The 13864-nt window shown below is 49.0% G+C and overlaps 1 protein-coding gene and 1 long non-coding RNA gene across 2 annotated transcripts in view; both read right to left on the reverse strand.

Moving 5' to 3' along the window:
- Positions 1–13864, reverse strand: part of ndufs8a (NADH:ubiquinone oxidoreductase core subunit S8a) — a 340733-nt gene that overhangs the window by 243006 nt on the left and 83863 nt on the right. The gene's annotated exons all lie outside the window — the stretch shown is intronic.
- On the reverse strand, positions 3927–5376 carry LOC132453659 (uncharacterized). Its single transcript, XR_009524758.1, has 3 exons — positions 5202–5376; positions 5066–5135; positions 3927–4851 (listed from the first exon to the last, which is right to left on the reverse strand). It is a non-coding gene; the product is annotated as an uncharacterized LOC132453659 (long non-coding RNA).

The following is a 13864-nucleotide window of genomic DNA, read 5'->3' on the forward strand; positions in this document are numbered from 1 at the left end:
GTACAGCGTGGTTCCTGTCACACCAATCAGAGAAAGCGTACCACTTCGCCGCATAGAGGGAAGTAGAAGGCGCATGAGCACCCTGAATAGTGATGATAACCTCTTCAGGCAAACCTTTGCCCTGCAGGATCAACCTCTCAGGAGCCAGACCAACTACCGCCCCGATACATCGGGCGGGTGGTGCACCATCCCTCATCTCCCTCATGTCTCGCGGAGACCGCCGCAAGACATGAGGTCCGCCCCGAAGTTCTGGGCGCCCGCGATATGCAGGGCTCTTAGACTGAGGAGATACTGATGAGCCCAAAGCCAGAACTCGACCGCCTTTTGGTGGAGAGCAGAGGAGCGCACTCCCCCCTGTTTGTTTATGTATGCCGCCGCCGACACACTGTCCTGATCAGAACGTGGCGGTCACGCACCAGGTGAAAGAAATGCAACAGCACTTTCCTCACAGCGTCGAGCTCATTTATGTGGACTGTGGAAGTAAGCATCCTTGAGATCCAGGGATGTGAACCAGTCGCCCTCTCTCACACATCGGAGCAGCGCTCTGATAGTGAGCATTCTGAATTTCCTCGCTGCAACGAATCTGTTGAACACGCGAAGATCCAGAATAGGTCTCATCTCCCCTGACTTCTTGGAAACCAGGAAGTAGCGGGAATAGATCCCTCGATGTGACTCGTGGGGGGGAACAAAAGCGATGGCCCCCTTCTCCAAGAGTTGGGCCACCTCCGCTGCCAGAGCTGTGCTTGCCGCCGGATCCCGTAGCCAGGTCTCGACCAACCCCATATATGGGATGACCCCATCTCAACGTTTTGTCCAACCACGATGGTAGAACGCACCGCTCTAGCCAACACACGTAGCGGTCGGAGAGAGGGCGAGCTGACAGCTGAGCAACGACCTCCAGGAATAACCCGCATTCCTCGGCCCCTACCGCCTCCACAAAGTGTGTGGACCAAGGGGGGCATCCCATGAAAGGGAGGAGGCTCAGCGAGCGTGGAAGACGTCACAGAGCTAGTCGCTATACAAACAGCGAGCTGTCTAGACGCCGCGCTCGTGTCCGCTGAACTGTCAAAGAGCCGTCTAGCCGTAGCACTCATGACCGTGCGTTGTCCGCTGGCTGTAACCACAGTGCGCAGACCCGTCCTCTCGCCTTCCACAGACTGTAGAAGGGAGGTAGAGGGGATTATGTGGGAAACTAGTTCAAGCGTCCGTATCCACGGGCTTGTTTAATGAGTCTCTAGCCCGCCCACAAAGCTCAAAGGGACGCCGCTTCTTTGAAGCAGGTGAACCAGAGGTTATGTAAACACGCCGTCCGGCCGCCACCCTACAGCCATCTGGCTGAGGGGGTGGGGGGGGAGTTTAGGGAGCATGTACTGCTGTGTACTCGAACGGTCTTTCTTTTCTTTATTGTTAAAATAAGAAAAAGTGGGAGCAAGTTTGCGGAACTTCTGGTCCCGCGGTGCTGCTCTCCCCGGCTGTTGCTGCGACTGCCCATGCGGCATCTGGGTTGTAGGCGGAGGCGGCGCCCTGGAGCGCTGGAACCTGCCTGGACCTCGCTTCCTGAGCGGGGTCCTGCTGGTGAGCGAGCACCTCCGAAAACCGGGACCCAAATAGTCCATCCGGAGCTAATGGGCCCTGGACGAGGCTGGCCCGCTCTCGTTCCGGAACCTCAGTGTGAGAGAGCCATACGGCCCTCTGGATCATTGTGGCCCACGCCATATGCCGGCCGGCCGAAACGGCTACCGGCTGGCACAGCTGAAGGATGGCGCTGGAGAAGCGGGAAACCGCCAGCCATCTCGCGGCCTCCTCCGGGCCGTAAGCCTCCCTGCCAGCCAACAAGGAGACCAGGGCAGCGGAGAGCAGGGCGATGTTGTTGACCGCAAGCGCAGACTGCGAGGCACAGACGAACACCCTGTCCGTCAGGCCGGTAATCTGCTTCTGGAGGCGGTCGGGGGGCAGCGGCTTCTCGTTAGGACGCCATCCGGCGCCCGGACAGAAAAGCGCCGCCAGGGAAGGCTCCAGGTGAGGGATCCCCCTCGCCTGAGTATCAGCCCACCCTTCCACGTTGGTGAAGCCAGTGAAGGCCCTCACCGGGGCCTTCAGAGCAGAGGGGTCCCCACCCGCAGTGGTGAAAAGGCGCTGAACCGGTGGGAACAGGGGGCACAGGGTAACCCGGAGGGAGGGGGTTCGAAAACACTCGCCCTGCATGTCATCCGACATGGGGGCGAGTGGCGGGGCCGGCATAGGGATGCCCTTGATGGCCGCCGCCTCACCCATGATCTCGCCGAAGAGCTCGGTCATCCGGCGCGGTCTCTCACTCCGGACAATAGTGGCTTCGGTGGAAGCCCCGGAGCGGGAGAACCCGGACGAAGAGCCAGGAAAGACGTCGTCCAAGGAGGCGACGTCGTCAACCTCGAAGCGCTCTTCGGCGTCCTGGGCGTCCGGAACTTCGGCCCCGAAGATGTCGATGGCCTCAGCGAGATCCACCGACGGGGAGAAAAAGAGTTGCCCGGAGAGGAGCCCCTCTTCAGGCAGCGCGGGGCAGGAGGCGGGGGCAACCAAGGCAGCCGCGGCGTGTTCAGCACCGAGGCACCTGAAACACGCCCGGTGTCTGTCACCCGGAGCCTGGGAGGCGGGACAGGTGGCACACTGAGGCCCTGAAAAGGGCCGTTGGTCCATGGCCTCGCCCACGCCGCTGCCACCGGTCATCTTAAGGTTGGAAGTCATATCTTCTTTTTCCGTTGATAGTACAAGTCGCTGAAAGAAAAGGGAGGATGGGCGGTGGTTTGCGCCGCCTTATATACACGGTGCCGTGGGAATGTGGGTGGTGCCCACGTTGATGGGTGCATAGTTGAAAATGTTCAGTACGTGCAAGCGCGCGCGCGGGACAAGCCCATAAGGCGAAGCCTAGGCGGCGTAGCCTACATGAAATAGAACTGCGATAACTGCAGTCGTGCTTTGGCTGCCTCTGCTTTTGCACGAGCCATGGTAGCAGCAGCCACGTGGAAGAATTATTTGACCCCTTCGTAGAACATGATGCTGAGGATCTTGTACGCGCAGAGCCTTCTTTGCTTTCTATTGGTTGTGTCTAGCGTAATGCTGTGTTATCTTCTGCGCTGAAGCCGTCGTTTTACTGTGCTGCCTGCACGCTCGCGCGCTGCCCTGTCCTGTCTCTGTTACGAAGCGCGAAGCTGCCCCTGCATCTCTGCATGTTGGTTGGCGGGCCAAGCCCCTCCCTTGCACTGTGATTGGCCACCCACACAGATTGAAAGTTATAATTACAATACGAAAAGCAAACTACACTATTTCAGTGTTTTAGTTAGTTTTAAGCCTGGCCCAAAATCTACTGCTGCCGCTTCGGTTGACCCTGCATGCAGCAGATGCCACTACCAGAGCTACGGAGACTACCGAGTGTGTGTGTGTGTGTGCGTGCATGTGTGCGTGTGCGTGTGTCCAGTCCTCCCAAAACAATGTGTATACCACATAACAAGTAACAATGTTTTAATCCCACTGTATATCTCCTTGTTACTTTTAGATGAGAACCCCTGACCAGCGTTGTGGACAGGCAAGGACATTTAAAAACAGGCATCCTTGGTTAGAGTGGAGGGAAAGAAAGTTAGGGAAATGTCAGCCAACATGCAGTTGGAATACACAATTGAAATTCATAAAGTTAATTACTATGCAAATGAGAGTATAGCTAATTAATGGTCATTTTTAAGGTGCAATAATTTCAGACTTTTACACAATTCAATTACTGTTTGGTATGTTAGATAACAACAGTTAGAGATAACATTAGAGCAATTGAAAGAGTGAAACATTAGTCTCCTTTCATCTCCTTCTCATGCATTGGTTAGCCATGGTTGTAAACAGTTCATTAAATTATTTTGAGTAGGTTTTGACCTTGTTTAGCAGGTGCTATTGCTACTATATACATGTGGCGGCGTGGAGGCTCTCAATGTGAATCTTAGGTTGCTCGACAACGCCACCTTGGGACTTGCACCCAAGGAATTATTATATATTATTTTACATTGATCAAAGACACAGGTTTGTTCCACTCGACAGGCAAGACACGTGGTTCCCAGTTTACAAAAATACTTTATTTAATAAAATATATGTTATCATAAAAATGAACATTAACCCTAAATAAACAAAGAAATAACCTAATCAGGGGCTGAGGCCTACTGGTGGGGAAAGAGCAGGTGAGGGGGAAGGGGACTCAACAAAACTAAATTAAAGGAAGAGGGTTCACCCAGACACATGTGGCAGTCACACTGGTATCACCAAATCTAAGGAAGCACAGCACACAAGAAGGAGGGACACCACCACCCACGTCACCAGCACCACCACCAGCCTACAGCCACTGAGATGGAAACAAAAAGGAAGTTACAACGGAAATAATTAACCCAAAATGTACAAAACAATATACAACAAAGCAGGAAATAGTTCAAAATAAACAAAACAATCCACCCAATCAAAAGAATACAGAATACAAAACAAGCAATACAAAACCAAGGGATTAACTCCTCACAATCATTCAGCTAAAATGACAGGGATAAACAGGTTAAAGGTGTGGTGTCGGCAGTCCACCATGCAAGCCGGCTGTAGCAAAAAGTCAGCAACAGCACCAGCACCAAGCAGCACAGAGCAGCCAGGAATAAGTGGCTGCCAGAGATAAGGCAGGGGACAACGTCGTATGTAGCAGCAGAGAAACTGTGATTAGCAGCAGAGAAACTGTGATTAGCAGCAGAGAAACTGTGATTAGCCGCAGATACAAAACAGCAGTGGCCCCAATCAGCTGGTGGAGGAGTCACATGAATCGCCACCTGTAGATTTCGGCCAGCTGAGGAGCGTTCCCTGTCAATAAACATAAAATTAGTATGGCTAAGCTACATTTATTAAAGCCTATAGTGGCACTCCGTCTCACTCCTACTCGTCCTCTGTACCACTTGTTGGAGTCAGCTGACAGCGTTTCTTTTTAAATCATTTTAAACTAAATATTTATTATAAATCAATTATTGGCATATTGGCTCTTACAAGGCCTTTGGAGGCTAGATTTAAGGTAGCATACCTGTTTTCAAGATCAAACCTGCACAGGGAGAGGGAGGGAGAGAGAGACCCACACGGCAGCAGTCATCTACCTGTGATCGCATTAGCATTAGCTACAGGATAGCATTCGGTGTAACACAGAGAGAGAGGACACTTACCACCGCTAGAGAAGACCGGGGACTAAACGGAGCACGAAGTCGCTGCTCCGCAGTGAAAACACACCGGCTTTAAGCATGAGGACAGTGATAAATGAAACGAAGCAGTAGCCGCAGCAGGGGCACAGAGCATTACCTGCACAGGTAAACACCTGACCCTCAGTGAGAGTGCGAGAAGGAGGGCCGTACTTATATACTGCCGCCCTAGTGGTCAGCTGATGCAATTAACTGCAACAAGGCAACCCTATTTCTATACTGCTACATACAAAAGGACAACTTGTCTTTTTTTTGTTGTCTATTTGTTCATACTGTTATTAAAACTGATAAGCCTATTCAGCTTTCCATGATTGTGGATAATCGTTGCACTCCTAAATCCATGCAGCAGCTTGTAGACCCCTGCGTTAGTGAGTGTGGCGCGACACCCCATAAGCGCCACACATTACACACACTACAATAAAATAGACTACACCAATGCCCACAATGACCTGCTTATGTTGAAGAATACTGTTCTGTGCTCTGTTTTGATATGGCTGCTTAGCTTGGGGACAGTTGCAACAACTTGTTGCAACCTTACCCAACCATTCAGCCATGACACAACATCTGTTGTTAGGTAGAAACTCTGACCATTAAGCATGCTGACCATCTCAATTAGAAGTCAACAACCCAATGATTCAAACTAAGTACGTTAGGATTCATTCATACAAAAGATCAGGGCAGCATTACAAAAATACAGCTCATAAAAAAATAGCGAAACATGTTTTAGAGAAAATAAATGTAGCAGCAAATGATAAAGGTTTTTTCTCTCTTTCTGATCGGGGGAGGGTCTAACTGAGCATGTGCAGTATGAGTGTCATCACTCCAGCATGTTTCTGATTGGAGTAATAAGACTTGTTTCAACCGTCCCATGGACAACAGCTCTTTGGGGGATTTGGGTTCACGTAATCAGATCTAGAGCCAACTCACCCTATTCTTCTCACCTTATCTCTGGCAGTGTGTGCCCACAGCCAGAGTTACACAGCACAGCAACAAATATAGTATTTTTTCATATTTCTCATTATTTCAGTAGAATTTTATAGGTTCTATAATAGAACCTATAACATTAGCTAGTATCATTAGTACGATTCTAATACATGTAACTTGGTTGCCATGGCAGCGGCCCGGAGCTCCCCAAACTGGCATGTTTTTTTTGTAATTTTTGGTAGCACTTAATATTATTTCACACGGCTTTTCACACTGCTTTCGGACCCAACAATGAAGTACAGCCGGAATTAACTTTTAAAGATCAACAACGCTCCTTTTCGCCAACTCCCAGCTGACTTCGCCATCCAGCGCTCCTGAGGCTGAGAAGCGGAGGAGGAGACGCTGTGCGCGGCTGCAGATCCGACTGGAACTGGCTTCACAGGGCACATCGAGAATGAGAACTGCTGCAGCTTGGTCTTTACGGAAACCTGGCTGGAGAAAAGACCCCGGTCTCGGGCTGGATGGCCGCACTGCCTATCGAGCAGACAGAACAGCTGACATGGCTTTGTTGCCATGGCGGCGGCGGACATAGTTGCAACATAGTTGCAACGGCCCGAAGCTCCCAAAATCGGGAATGTTTTGTAGTTTTTGGTAGCACTTAATATTATTCCACACAGTTGTTGTTTTTTTTCCACACTGCTTTCAAACCCCGACAATGAAGTACAGCCGAAATGCACTTTTAAAGCTCAACAACGCTCCATTTCGCCACCCAGCGGACTTCACCATCCCAGCCGAGATCACCAGATCACCATCCAGCACTCCTGAGGCTGAGAAGCGGAGGAGGAGACGCTGTGCGCGGCTGCAGAAGAGGGGAAAACGCGGAGGTACGTGGGCTAGGCTCAAAGCGAACCCATTCAAACCCCCGCTTCCTACCATCTTTCTCTCAAATGTCCGTTCGATCCGCAACAAGGTGGATGTGATCCGACTGGAACTAGTTTCACAAAAACACATCAAGAACTGCTGCAGCTTAATCTTTTCGGAAACCTGGCTGGATAAAAAAAACCCGGACTCGGCTATTGAGCTAGATGGCCGCACTGCCTATCGAGCAGACAGAACAGCTGACTCGGTTAAGAAGCTAGGAGGAGGTCTGTGTATCTATACCAATGACTCGTGGTGTACCAATGTCACAGTTGTTAGCAAACATTGTTGCCCTGACGTGGAATTTTTGTTGCTCCAATGCAGACCGTTTTACTTACCAAGAGAATTCTCTTCTGTTTACATCTGTGCTGTTTACATTCCACCCGACGCCAATGCTAAGCTGGCACTAGTAAGGCTACAGGACATTGTAAACAATAGCCTGCTGGCACATCCCGACAGTATCTTTATTGCAGCGGGGGATTTTAATCATGCTGACTTAAAGTCTGTACTTCATTCTTTCCACCGTAATGTAAAATGCGCTACCAGAGGGAGCAACACACTTGATCAGGTTTATACCAACATAGCCCATGCATACAGAACCCAGGCGTACCCCCACCTAGGTCTCTCTGATCATGTTTCGCTCCTCCTGCACCCCTGGCACTCACCCAAAATCAGAGCCAGTAGGCCCGAAGTCAGGTCTGTCAGGATTTGGCCTGAGGACGCCATCCCTAGGCTCCAGGACTGCTTCAGCTCCACAGACTGGGACATTTTCAGTGGACTGGGTGTGTTGACACGTAGGTCTCTGAATAATTATCTTGTCTCAGTCCTTGACTACATCAAATTTTGTGTGGATATTGTTACATCCTGGAAACAATTCCGTGTCTTCCCAAACGTTAAACCCTGGATGACACCTAAAGTAAAATCCTTACTACGAGCCAGGAATGCAGCGTACAGAACCGGTGACACCAATGCATACTGCACGGCAAGATCCGACCTGAAGAAAGGCATCAGTTCTGCCAAGCAAGCATACATGACCCGCATTGAAGCTCAGTTCAACAGCGCCTCATGCCCCCGGCAGGTGTGGGAGGGCGTTAGGGCAATAACGGACTACAAGGGAAGAACATCCCCCCCTGTCAACAGCAGCGCCCCCCTAGCGGAGGAGTTAAACATCTTTTCAACCCCTCTGACGGCTCCACCCTAGTCCTGAGCACTCATGAGGTCAGACTCATCCTACGCAACATCAACATCAGGAAGGCAGCAGGCCCAGATGGAGTCCAGGGACGGGTGCTCAAGGACTGTGCGGCTGAACAAGCTCCAGTTCTCACCACCATCTTTAACCTGTCTCTGGCCTCATCCTGGGTCCCAGGATGTCTCAAGGCAGCAACAATAGTCCCGGTTCCCAAGAAACCAAATGTTGCAAGTCTGAACAACTACAGGCCTGTGGCACTCACCCCTATCGTCGCAAAATGCTTTGAGAAACTAGTCATGAAACACATTAAAGCCTCCATACCGCCATCATTAGATCAGAATCAGTTTGCTTACCGGAAGAACAGGTCAACAGAGGATGCCATTGCCATTGTGTTACACACTCTACTAGAGCATCTTGAGCACAGTAAAACATATGGGCGACTCCTTTTTGTTGACTTTAGTTCAGCTTTCAACACTATCCTGCCTAACAAGCTACACAGCAAACTACACAAACTTGGCCTGAACACCACTTTATGCAATTGGATTTTGGACTTTCTAACACACCGTACACAACATGTCAGGATTGGCAAGCATGTCTCCCCCACCCTGCCCATGAACACCGGGGCCCCCCAGGGTTGCGTGCTCAGCCCACTTCTCTACACACTTTTCACTCACGACTGCTGCTCCTCTTCTCCATCTAACCTCATAGTGAAATTTGCTGACGACACTACAGTACTTGGCCTCATCACAGGAAATGATGAGACCTCATACAGGAGGGAGGCCGAGAGACTGGTAGAGTGGTGCGGTGATCACAACCTGGTTCTCAACACCACCAAGACCAAGGAAGTGATCATCGATTTCCGCAGGGCCAGACACCTCAGCCACTCTCCACTCCTAATCGGAGGGGAGGAGGTAGAGAGGGTGTCCATCTTCAAGTTTCTGGGTGTGACTGTGGCCGACGATCTGTCCTGGAGGACCAACATCACCTCTGCCGTGGGTAAGGCACAACAACGCCTCTTCTACCTTCGGAAACTAAAAAGGGCTAAACTTCCACAGGGACTGATGGTCAACTTCTATCACTGCGCAGTAGAGAGTGTACTCACCTACGGACTCCTGGTGTGGTTCTCCAGCTGCACCAGGGCCGAAAAGGAGGCCCTCCACAGAGTGGTCAAGGCTGCGGGGAGGATCATTGGGAAGAGCCTCCCAGAGATCTCCACAGTCTTCACCTCCCGCTGCCTACGCCGGGTGAACAACATCCTAAAAGACCAGGTCCACCCAGCGCACCATCTCTTCCAGCGACTGCCCTCCGGACGGAGAAACCGTTCCATCCGCTCCAGGTCCAGCAGATTGACCAATAGCCTCTATCCAAAGGCTGTCAGACTGCTGAATGAACAACCTGCCCCCCGCACCCCCCACCCCACCCCCTCGGTCATATAACTCCCACTATAACTCCCACTCAATAACTGAACTGGACTGCATTGCTGCACTGTACACTATTTTCCATCTATTGCAGGACTGCAGCCCCCCCAACCCCCCTAACTCTCACACATCACAACTATGGACTGGACTTGCTGCATTCTTATTCAAGTTATTATTGTTATTTATTTATTTACTTATCTATTTATCTTTTTTTATTTTTATTTATTAATATATTTATATACTATGCCAGTGGTGATGCTCTAAACTTAATTTCGTTGATTAACTCTGTTGAACAAGGACAATAAAGAATCTTTAATCTAAACTATTATTCCCATTTCTGCAAAGATGTTGCACTTTGGGCCCTTCACGGTGTAACCAGGCTGCGCCCTTGGCCCCTACCCTAGTTTCTTTGGCAGACCAAACCCTGTTCAGAGTTACGCTGATGATGTTGAGGTGTCCTCCAGAGACGAAAGTGTCATACACAACATGCTGGCCAGAACAGATTAATTTCTTCACTGGTCAAGGCTGGAGGTGAAGCACAACAAGTGTGCAGCTCTTTATGAGCGACACAGCGGTGGCAACCACTGGTATGAAGCCAAATCTGACAAACCACCCTCCTTCACAATAATGGGACAGCCTAACAGGGTCTACTCATGCCACGAGTCATACACCTATCTTGGCCAGAACATCAACATTGCGGGTGAGTGGGAGGAGCAGGCACAGGAGCTATGTTGTGCCTATGAGAACAGAATCGATCTAATTGATTCCTCCCCACTCCCTGTAGTCATGAAACTGGACGCTATCAGAGAGTTGGCCCTGGCAAAGGTTCAACACCTCTTTGAAAACGTCCACATCCTGCAAAATGTCTTACCGGACATGAACCACATCACCCTCACTCACCTCCAACACAGGAGCCCCCCAGGGCTGTGTGCTTAGCCCTTTCCTCTACACCCTGTACACCAATGACTGCACCAGCCCCTCCCACACCAACACCTTCCTCAAATACTCTGATGACACTGCCATCCTCGCCCTCTTATCAGACAATAACTCTGTATCAGTTTACCACAACACTGTCACTCAATTCACCCAATGGTGCTCACATAACTTCCTCCATCTCAATGTAGCCAAAACAAAAGAAATAACAATAGGTAACCCATCTCCCCAGCCCCCCACTCTCATCAACAATGACACAGTAGAAACAGTTGACAGCTTTAAATACCTTGGACTCACTCTGGACAATAAACTCAATTTCGACCAGCACACAACAGACATTCAAAAAAGGAGCCACCAAAGACTGTATGCCATCCGCAAACTCAAAGGACTCTATGTTGCCCCCCATCTCCTCCTTCTGTTATATCAAAGTATTGTCCAACCCATTCTGCTCTACTGTTCCACCTGCTTCTTTAACATGCTCACTGTCAAAAAATATACTGTCACAAATATAGCTACCAAATTAATTGGTCTCCCCACACCCACACTGTCAGAGCTCAATATAAAGGCCATCTCACGCATTGCATCCACAATAGCACAGGACAACACACACCCTCTCAACTGCCACTTCAATGTCATGCCCTCTGCACGCAGGTATAGGTCCCTGTTGTGCAGGAGGGCTCGCTACGGCAAAAGCCTGGTGCCTGCAGCCATAACAGCACTCAATAAAAGGCCAAGATAAATCACCCCCAGTCCTACTCTGTGTAGATGTTTATGCAGATCTGTGTAGATGTTTATTTGTTTCTGTTTATTGTCTGTCGGCGTGCGGCCCACATATGTAATGTACTGTGACGTGAAGAAAAATTTCCCCTTGGGGACAATAAAGTCTAAAGTCTAACAATAAAACAGTACAGGCTGTCAGAATATGGCTAGGGCTGAACTCACACTCTACCCGGGACCTCATCTTCCTCTCACATAAAGAGGGGGGCCTGGCTGCTGTCCGAACCGTGGAAGGGATATACACTGCTACCAGGCTGACACACCTCATCAGCATGCACAACAATGATGATGCCACTGTCAGAGAGCTTGCCAGAGCTTCCCTCCTGCTGGACCTCAGGAGGAGGAAGGTCCCTCTGGCCAAAGCAGGCAAGGACAGCATCCTAGGCATTGGGAGGAAAAGCAGCGGGAAACTGGACACACAAGCTGCAGGCTTTGGAGTTCGGTCGGACTGGCCGGACCTAAATGATCTGTACAACAGAATGACAGTCAAACTGGAATGGACAAAACACAAGTCATGCACAGCACCACAGGCATCTGATGCAGTTGTCACCGACCCATCTGTAACCGCAGAGGCTACTGTATACCACAACGAGGCACAACACATACTACAGAACACAAAAGCAAGGAGATTCCTTCTTAACATAAAACAAACAGAGACCAAACCACACTGGACTGGACATAGAATGCAGGGAAAGCTAGCATGCCTAGACTTTGCCGACCACTCTGCTTCCCACTCCATGTACAGAAATGCTGCTGTTGGGGATGACATCCTCTGTTTCACTGCCAAAGCGAGACTGCAGGTGCTACCTACCAAACACAATCTGGCATTATGGTACCCTGCACACCACCATCCACACTGTATAATGCACTCTGGCCATCAACTTGAATCAGTTGCCCATATTGTGAATGGCTGTACTATGTACAAAGGATATTGCACACCATGACCGACTTGTCGATCTGATTTCGAGCAATGTTAAAGTATTTCTAGAAAATGTGACCATGTACAAACATTCACGCATCATGCCAGAATGGTTTAACAGCTCTATTGATGTGTTTAGTAACATCCCAAATACTCCTGATATTGTGTTTTTAAACAGAGACAGAAGGGAAATGCTCTTACTTGAGCTGTGTGTTTGATCTGTAGGCCTACATGGAAATTGCTTTCAACGATAAAATCGTTAAATACCAGCCCATTCTGGAAATACTAAGGGACCTATGAAGGCTACCAATGCACGCTAATAGTGTTTATTTTTTGCAGCGTGGGGCATGTCCACAACCTTTTCAGTGGATCAAGGCTGCCAGGGCTCTCCGAAAATCTAGACAATTAGCAAAGCTCTGCTCCATATCAGCAGTGATAGGCAGTCTGGCAGTGTGGCGCAGGAGATTTAACCATTGGACAAAGACCATCTAAGACCTAAGAATTAAATGTGTGTGTTGAAGGGGGGGGGGGTACGGTGGCGCTGAGCATTCACCAAATAAAAAAAAGTTTCACAGCTAATGTAGCCGTTAGCACACTCAGGATCTCGTAATTACGAGATAATATCTTGTAATTACGAGATAAGGATCTCGTAATTACGAGAAAACATCTCGTAATTATGAGATAAGGATCTCGTAATTACGAGATAAGATATCATATTTACGACATAAGGAACTCGTTTACGAGAAAAGGATCACGCCTCTCATTCATAAATAACGTTGCAGGCGAGCAGCAGGCCGGCAAAGATGACGCTATCCGACGCTATCGTATTTAATCTCCTGCTCTGGTTGAGGCAATGGGAAATATCGATGTTCCTTTAAAGTGAGGAGGGCATTATATAAGTATGTCAACATTGCGCAGACATCTGAAGTCATTGGCCGGCAAAGATGACGCTATCCGACGCTATTGTACTTTATTTCCTGCTCGGGTTGAGGCATTGGGAAATATGGATGTTCCTTAAAAGTGAGGAGGGCATTAATATAAGTATGTCAACATTGCGCAGACATCTGAAGTCATTGGGACTGTTCAGGAGAAAAGCCCAGTCGGACCTGCTACAAGTGGCTCTCTTCCTGCAGGAGCAGTTGAACCAGTACGGGATGCTTGTTCCATCATTTGATGTGCCAAAGCCCCTCGAATATTGACGCGTTAATTGTTCAGTGGAACCCAGAAGTGGAAATGTTGTTGTCATGGTGGTTTAAAGGGCATGTGGCTGGCCCCTCACATTGCGGCTCTTAAAAGTTGAATACAGCAGTGCATTATGTGTTTAACTTTATACTATGCATCATTGTTCAGAAAACGTCTTACCTCAAGCTCTTTTCCAATTAATGAGCTAAATTGTTTTTATACAAATCAATAAAATATTGTTTTTGTGGGGAAATATATTTTTTGTCCCACTGCCCACATTATATTTTGTTTTAATATTGGCTGTGACAGTATGTCACATAATTAATTTATTCAAATTTAAAATACTATGTAAAATACATAGTTAAGGCAA

Source organism: Gadus macrocephalus, chromosome 3 (assembly GCF_031168955.1).
Source record: "Gadus macrocephalus chromosome 3, ASM3116895v1".
NCBI classification, from domain to species: Eukaryota; Metazoa; Chordata; class Actinopteri; order Gadiformes; family Gadidae; genus Gadus; species Gadus macrocephalus.